The sequence below is a fragment of the Henckelia pumila genome, chromosome 2, assembly GCF_033568475.1.
Source record: "Henckelia pumila isolate YLH828 chromosome 2, ASM3356847v2, whole genome shotgun sequence".
Classification (NCBI taxonomy): Eukaryota; Viridiplantae; Streptophyta; class Magnoliopsida; order Lamiales; family Gesneriaceae; genus Henckelia; species Henckelia pumila.
The window spans coordinates 77,988,504-77,997,031 of NC_133121.1; the positions used below are offsets into that span (position 1 = coordinate 77,988,504).

The 8,528-nt window shown below is 33.0% G+C and overlaps 1 long non-coding RNA gene across 4 annotated transcripts; it reads left to right on the forward strand.

The window, feature by feature from the left end:
• Positions 1 to 4,718: 4,718 nt before the first annotated feature.
• On the forward strand, positions 4,719 to 8,288 carry LOC140883254 (uncharacterized). Of its 4 annotated transcripts, none has more exons than XR_012150354.1 (6): positions 4,719 to 5,006; positions 5,483 to 5,555; positions 6,636 to 6,742; positions 6,965 to 7,237; positions 7,919 to 7,956; positions 8,104 to 8,288. It is a non-coding gene; the product is annotated as an uncharacterized lncRNA (long non-coding RNA). The 4 variants fall into 4 exon arrangements; XR_012150355.1 differs by having other exon boundaries at positions 7,019 to 7,237; XR_012150353.1 differs by having other exon boundaries at positions 7,162 to 7,237.
• The last annotated feature ends 240 nt before the right edge of the window (positions 8,289 to 8,528 follow it).

The following is an 8,528-nucleotide window of genomic DNA, read 5'->3' on the forward strand; positions in this document are numbered from 1 at the left end:
GACGTCTCGACGTCAGCTCAAGAATCCCGATCACCCCAAATATTTGTCTATAAATAGGAGCTGGGGATTCAGTTATTTTTCACATCACTTCCATCTCACTTCATATCTTTGCCCGGAAAAGAGTAGCTCGGGAGCTCGGAAAAGAGTAGCTCGGGAATTCTAGAAGGAATAGCTCGGGAAGGAAGAGCTCGGGGTCGGACCAAGAGACCAGTTTGGGTAAGCTTGAGACCAGGTCAGGTCAGGAGTTGACCTAGGACAGCTAGGGGTTGTCTTTTTCCAGCTTATTCAGACTTCGGTGTTAAGTACGTCACATTGACTGAGATTGCCAGCGAGTATACATGTTTATATATTACATTTATTTGGCATTATTATATGGCATGATGTATGATTTACCGTTTTCCATATTCATATGTCATGTGCATATACACGTTGAGCCTATACCTTGTTATACGTGATTATAGAGCCGCTCAGCTCTATACTCGATAGTCTGTCACTGAGAGTACCGCGACGGCGGGGGCATTTATGTCTGTCTACTATGGTGTACTAGACGAGTGTGATTGCACCCAGAGGTTGATCCGTGCGGTGGCAGCACTCATGTGGCGCCGGTACTGAGCATGACTTTTCGGATGACCCTTTACCAGTCATCATGTTGCATGCATTATATACATATGTTTACTCATGTCTATGTACTGGGCGTTAGCGCTCACGTCCTAGTTGTTATCTTGGACACCCTATTCCACGGGGCAGGTCACAGGATGGAAGGAGCTGGTAGTTCAAGGCAGGACTAGGGAGCAGGGGCCTTGAAGAGTTAGTTATACAGCAGGATTCGATATAGCTGTATAATGTTTACTTTTAAGAATTTCGATATGGTTGTATCACTACAGATTTAAGCCTGGATTTTATTACTAAGCTGATATGTAAATTATGGTTATGTTTCCGCACGTTTTACTCTGTTAAGTTATTTTGCTGTAGTAAGTTTAATGCATGCTATTAGTTGCCAGTTAGTAGGTGATACCATGTAGGGCCACTACAAACGAGGTGGAACAATAAATTGTTTTGATTCCTTCGTGAATAGTTAGTTGGAAAATCGTGGAAGTAGTCATTATGCATTTAATTGTATATTTTATTTTATTACACAAGCAATGACTTGGTTTTGTATTTCAACTTGAAGTATATTTTTTTGTAATCTCTTTATTAACGTTTTCATTTGTTTGTTAAATCTCAGGAAAAATGTGCCAAATTTAGAACAATGAGGCTAAATTTATTAACGTTATCACGTTGTTCTTGGTGGATCTTGTTGGAAAGTTTGGGTTGATAAGATTTTGGTGGAGAAGGTTGACCTAATTCGACCAAGAGATTAAATGCGAGTTCTTGATGACTCATTAGAAAGCCCCGTCGCATGGTTATCTAAATTTGTAGTCTTGTGTGATTTATATCAATTCTAGTGATCTGTGTTGTTATGTGTAGCTAGTTTGTTGAGATATTTTGTATCGTGTTTTGGGTAGTATGATGAAAAATCTCGTGTATTAACTCTGCGAGTGGATTAGACTTGAAATTGTGCTTATTTTGTTGTAAAGATCTGGTTCTTTCGTTTTCATGAATGAAATTGAAATTTTTTGTTTAGTTATTCGTTTTCATTTTTCGTTTAGTTTATTGAAGTTTTTGTTACATTCGCATCATATGAGGCTATCTATGATCAAATAGTGTGTTGTCGACATCTTTTTTCGCGGCGTGCGAACGTATGATGTTAATAAACTTTTCACAACGTGCATTCGTGTGCTTCCAATAATTAATTTCGTAAGTGCGAGTTCACGCTGTCAATAGCTTTTTGCGGCGTGCATTGTGAGCTGTTGATACCTCTTTCCATGGCAGACAATGCGTGATGTTGATTTTCTTGTCCGCAGCGTGCGTGGAGTGCAATTGATGTTACTTTTCGCATCGTGCATCGCGCGTTGTTGATGGTACTTTCCGCAACGTACATCGTGCGCTGTTGATGTTAATTTGCGTAGCATGAAGCGCTGTCAATAACTTCGAACTTCAACAGCTTTGAGTTGTGCAACATGCACTGCGTGCTGCGGAAAGCAGTTTTTGTTGTAGTGATCTTCAATGCAATTTGACGTGAATAAGAACGAGCATAACATGAGATCTCGTGTGAGACCTCGATTCTAATCATTTATTCTCATTTAAAACAATCAACAAGCATACAAGATCCAAGGTTGAAATACAAACAAATTTTTTTTTCTCAAGCAAGGGCCCCGATCGATCGGTAATTTATTACCGATCAAGCGGACAAAACCCTGCCCGAAATTCCAAAGGCACTCGCTCGATCGGTAATAATTCACCGATCGAGCGGGCAAAACTCTGCCTCAAAAAAAGACTTACAGACATTCTCCCTCGATCGGTAATAATCAACCGATCTAGCGAGGACAACTCTGAACCAAAAACCAGAATTTATCTTATTCAATACTCCAGCTTCAAAATCAAAACAAAACATGCCGAGATATAAATACATGTGACAACAACATTCAAACATCAATATTCTATTATTCGATACAACGAGTTTCAAACCAAGTCGAGTTCTAACATGCTTCCAAAAACAACAAAAGTTCGACATGATAATAGCTCTTAAACCGAAGTCCCACTTCTAATCCTTGATCTCGATGCTAACCAAGTCTCCTCTGACTCGATCCTGCCCCACCTGTCTCCAAGTACACATACAAAACAAAGCATATAGTACCTAAAATCAAATCTACTAATTCGCATATATTAAATTAAATAAATATTATGATTATTTTTTTAAAAGTTTAATTAATTTAAATTCTTTATTTGAATTATGTGTTAATAGAATATCATTTATTTATTCAAATGATTTTCTTGTGCAACTTATTTATTTTAAATATTTTAAAGGTATAAACTTGCTTATTTAAATGATTTTCAATGTCTAGCTTATTTAGTTAAATTCTTTTATCTGTCCAAATCATTTTAAAGGTTTTTATACTGCTTGTGTATTTATTTAGATTACTTTTAAATGTTCTTTCAGTTTGTTTAAATTATTTTAATCGCTCTGTTTATTATTTAAAAATCTTAATTATCGTTGCGACATCAAAATATTTAAAGTGTTGATTTTAATTCCTAAGATAGTGCCTCAATTCATTTTCAATAATTATGAATTTAATTGCTTGGAATTAATTGTTTAAGTTTTCTTTAAAGTTTAAGTGCTCAAATATTTTAAGTTATTTATTATTGAGATTTTTGAGGCAGTGACTTTCAGTCCCGGTGTTCGGCGATGTTGGATTTCGGCGGTAAACTTCAAGAGTTTATTTTAAAAGTTTAGTAGGGAGGTAGGAGGATTTTAGATGAGAGTTTGAAAGTTAGAAGTTTTCGGGTATCGAAAAGCATTTTTTCTTATTATTGCAATATTAGGCTTATTCTTTAGCTTTTTCAAAAGTTAGAATTTTTGTAAATCCGGATTAGTAAAACCCGATTTAATATTTTTAATTTGGGGTTTTTAAACTTAGGAATTTTATTAGTGTAAGTTAGTAGGTAAAAGTTGTAGTATTTTAAAGTTGTACTATTAAAACAACACTCATACCTACTTTTACATGCTTACACCTATACATATAAACACTTGTACACCTCACACACACACCTTTTAAACACAAAATAAAACATTTAGCAAACCCTAGCCTCCATTTCCCTTAGGGCATCTCCAACCCTGTTTCAAAATGGTGTTTCACGCCATTTTGAAGCAGGGTTTCTTCTCCAACCCTGGACGCTACTTTAAAGTAGCATCCAATGGTTTTTAGCCCTTGACGCAGGGAGACCCCTGCGCCACATTTGGCGCAGGGGTCTTTTACTTTTTTTTTTAATTTTTTATTGTTATTTATTATTTATATAATAAATAATTTTATTAAATTAATATAAAATAATAATAATTTAAAAATAAAATTTTAAATATTAATTATGATTTGTAATTCGCAGGGTCCTTTACTTTTTTTTTTAATTTTTTTATTGTTATTTATTATTTATATAATAAATAATTTTATTAAATTAATATAAATTAATAATAATTTTAAAAAAAAATTAAATATTAATAATGATTTGTAATTAAGGTATTATTTATGGAATAAATATTTTGTGTTATAATAATTAAAATATTTAATAATTTGGGAGAATATTAGACAATGTAAATAAATAATACGAATTATATGATTGAATTAAACATTCAACATAAATTTATAATAAAAATACAAATTCAAATACATAACTAAGCATTGAAGCACACAACTGAAATTAAAATACAGAATCAAATACTGAATAAATGCAAAGATGATAAACAAAAAACAAACTAAATCATCAATAATTTGGAAAATCTGATCCAGAATCAGACCCTCACTACAAGAAAAAAGCTCATACACAACACTTAAAAGACAACGCTTTTTGTAAAAAGCGTTGTGTTTTTTTTATAGACAACGCTTTTAGTGAAAAGCGTTGTCTATAATTTTTTTAATTTATGAAGGACAACGCGTTTTGATATCTATGACAATGCTTTAGAAAAGCGTTGTCTATGAGCGTTTTTTTAATTATCTACAACACCACTTTTTTAAAAAGTGTTATCTATGGCCGTTTTTTTTACTATCTATTACAACGCTTTTTAAAAAGAATTTTCTATTAAATATTTTTTTAAAACATACCGAATTTGGCCTCAAAATAAAATATTTGCTTACAATTATTATTCTCTCTCCTTGCATTCTCTCTCTCTCGCCGATCTATCTTCTTCCTCTCTCCCTTCACCATTTCAAAATTTCAAGCTTCGATCTACTGATTTGAGCATAGATTTAGAATCCTCTCGTCGAGGGCTTCCTTCCAGTACCTATTTTCCTAATTTTTAAGCACGCTCCGTCAAACCTTTTTTCCTGCTATTTTTGTTTTGCGGTCGCCAACTGTCGCCTAGCCGAGAAAGAAGGTTTTTCAGGTTGTTTGGAGCTTTATTTCGAAACCTGGAGGTATCTTTCAAATTTTAGGTTTTTAAATTTGGGAATTTTTTTAGTTGTTTTCGTTTTTCTCGATTTATTTGGTGTGTGAAGTATGGTTTGGAATGATTCGGTCTTGTGTATGTTTTTGCACGATGATTTTACAGAAGTTGAGTTCTTGTCCCGTGGAGTAGTACATACCAATGGAACTTGTCAGAATTGTAAATTTTTTTGTCATTTTCATTATCTGGAAGTGTGACAATTAAAGAAAGAACTGTTGTAAGAATTCCATAATGCGTAAAAAGATTTGGGTTTCTTGAACAAGTTTAGTCGTGGACACTGGATTGTAGTCTTAGTTGCTATGTCCTCTGTCCCTTTCCAAGTCTTATTTCAGTGCTCAAATTATTACGTATAGCTTTGTTTCTGTGTGTGTTTGTGCTTGTCTCCTTTCACTCTTCTCCCGAGTTTTTTAAATTGTTCTAATGTTTATGGCCTTTTGCTTCCATCAGTGGCTTCATCTAGGGAAGGAAGAGCATGAATTGGGTTCATTCACTTCTTGGAACATAACAGGAACTTATAGAGGTTTGTTAGTTGCCTACTTATGAAATGATTCAGTGTTTTTTCATGTTATGATTATTTTATGTTGAATAAATCACACTTACTTTTTCTTGTAGTGTTTCTTTATGCCCATGAGTGCTCAATTCAATTATGTTTGTTGATACTCTAAATAAATTATAATACTCTTATCATCCATTATAGATTGTGCCTCTAATGTGTAAAATTTCATTCTCAGTACCTGTCGTGATGGGAATTAGTTCTTTCTTCTCTTGATGCACGTTTTAATCAATTGCCTTGCTAGATGGTCATTACAATCAACGTCTAATATCTCCAAAACACTTGTATAATATTGAATCATGGAATCTTACTTCACAAATATTTACTCATTTTCACCGACAATAAGTTTGAGTAAAACAGTTACCTTAAGAAAAAGTCTCTTGCATGCAGTGTTTTTTGTGTTTAGGTGGTTTGTAATATATCCATCCTAATAAGTAATTAAGTTCTCTGTTCAATTGAATTTTCTAAGTTTCTTAGATGATTAGTGCTCAAGATCAAGTTGATTTTACAGAAGGCTCCATTTCATTGGAAAGTCTATTCATTCTTTGATTCTTTTTGGTTCTAATCAGCTTGTTACAAGCTACTCAATTGTTATTCAATATTGCTGGTTTAAACTTTAGGTTGATTAATTTGTTTTTGTGTATGGATTTGTATTATATATTACTATTATTAAGCTAGTTATGTGATATGAATATTATTTGCTAGTAATTTTTTGATAGACTAGAACAGCTACTCAATTCTCCGTGCTGAATTCCAAAAATTAATTGACATTTTGCTTACTTTGAACTTTTCTGATCTTGCTGATATTTCTTGCATTTTCTTGACTTGGTGGTTCTTACTGACGTTCTCTTTTTTTCCACTCCGTATGCAATATGACGCACTGATATTTCTTGCATTTTCTTGACTTGGTGGTTCCACTCCGTACGTAATCTTGACGCCAAAACCGTGCTTTATTAAGTTGCTTTTGTTTTGATATGGTTATATGCATTGAATTTAATTCTGTTACTGAAAATGTATGAATTTTCAATGTTGGAACATGTCAAGTAGATTTGCAAGACTCCTCAGAATCCAGTGTGCTATTGCGGGGAAAAATATGTGCGTTAAATTTAGCTGCAGCACAGGTGATGCCATGGGGATGAACATGGTTTTGAAAGGTCACTACAAGAAATTCCTTAATTCACAACACTTAATAGACAACATTTTATGTTCAAGTTTTATAGGTTAATCTGTAAAAACTACACATTCAATTTTTATCAGAAACATATATATTTATTTACTAAGTGGTTCAATAGTATTCAATTACAGATATATATCAATAACATTTCAATTACTAATTGGTTTATTAGTATTTAGTTCTTGTCTGATTTGATTGTCAGAAAAAACAAAGCTGATTATGACTGATGAATTGACGCTTAATTAAATTTGTGCAGGTGCGTCCATTTAAGATACCTGTGGTATCACAGATGATTTTTGTCCATTTTATACTAGAGTAGTTTGGGCAGATATATAGTCTCAATCTTATAAGCTTCACCAGTTTTTGATCTTCTTTTCAAAAAGTTATGTTACTCTTCAGGTACATTGACATGGCAGAATCATTGTGCCAAAAAGAGTGATCAAAGCTTTCTGTTTAGATCCTGCAAAATGGGGAGGTAAATACATGCAACTCAGTTGTCAACTATTTTCATAGGATATCAGTATTTCAGTCTGGTTTCATTTGAAAATGGTGTGATAGTATAGTTTCATTTGCTTTGTCATTCCTGACATAGTAAAAATAAATAAAGTTGCATTTTGTTAGGCTGACTGGAAAAAAGTTCATTGATATTCTATATTCCTATATTTGTACTCCAATTTTTTGCATGTTTGACATGCAAATTGTGATAAACGTTTTATGACTATGAGATTTATATGATGCCTTGTGTCCACTTAAGCTTGTTCGGTTGAGTTGGGCTTAACTAATTGTTGTAACTCATTGGCACATAGGGATCGATGTATATTTTATAGTCTTGTGCAAATTATGCGTGTTAAATATTTAAATCTCGCAGCTTTGTGTGTTTTTAAATATTCCCCTTGTGTAAAAGAATTTAACAAGTCTCTACAATTCCTTGTTGTGCGTGCGCCTCTTCTATATATGTGAATTAAGTCAAACCAAAGGTCAATGAATGCGTCAATACTAATGATGATCATGAATGCTTAGCTCTTGGCTGGAACCGTACCTCAATGTCATTCTTTTTCATTTTACTGAATCACTGATTTACTTAATTGAGTTCTTTTCGAACTGTTGCCAAATTATCTTGATATGATTATGATTATTCCAACCTCTCTCTTCTCAGGCTTAGCTTGCCTTGGACAACCTTGTAGTGCCAGTGGGGTAAGCTTCTTATGTTGTTGTCCGTTTAAACAATTTTTTGCAAGTATACTGATAAATTCAAATTATATAAATGTCTCAAATCTTTGCATTCTAAGTTTGTTGCAAGTATTAGTTACTGATCAAGGATATGTCTCTGGATTGATTCAGGCTTGGAGGCATTAGCGTGAGGGAACACCTGCAAATATGATAGATCTTATGTTATAGGATGGATTAATGTATAGTTTTTTTCCTAGTGTTTATAGAGTTAGAATTAATTTGATTATTTTTTTTACATTTGAATGATTCATAATATTGAAATATTGTATATTAAATTTTATTTTTCAAATTTTTGAATTTTGAGTGATTTATAATATTAAAAATTTGTGAATTAAATTTTAATTTTTTTTGTTTTTTTTTTTCGGAAAAAGACAACGCTTTTTTCGCGTTGTCTATGTGGCTGAAAAAGCGTTGTTAAAGCCAGTGCTGTAAAAAAGCTCATCCAATGACAACGCTTTAAAAAGTGTTGTCTTTTTGAGAAAAGACAACACTTTTTTAAGTGTTGTCTTTTCTCAAAAAGACAACGCAGAAAAAAC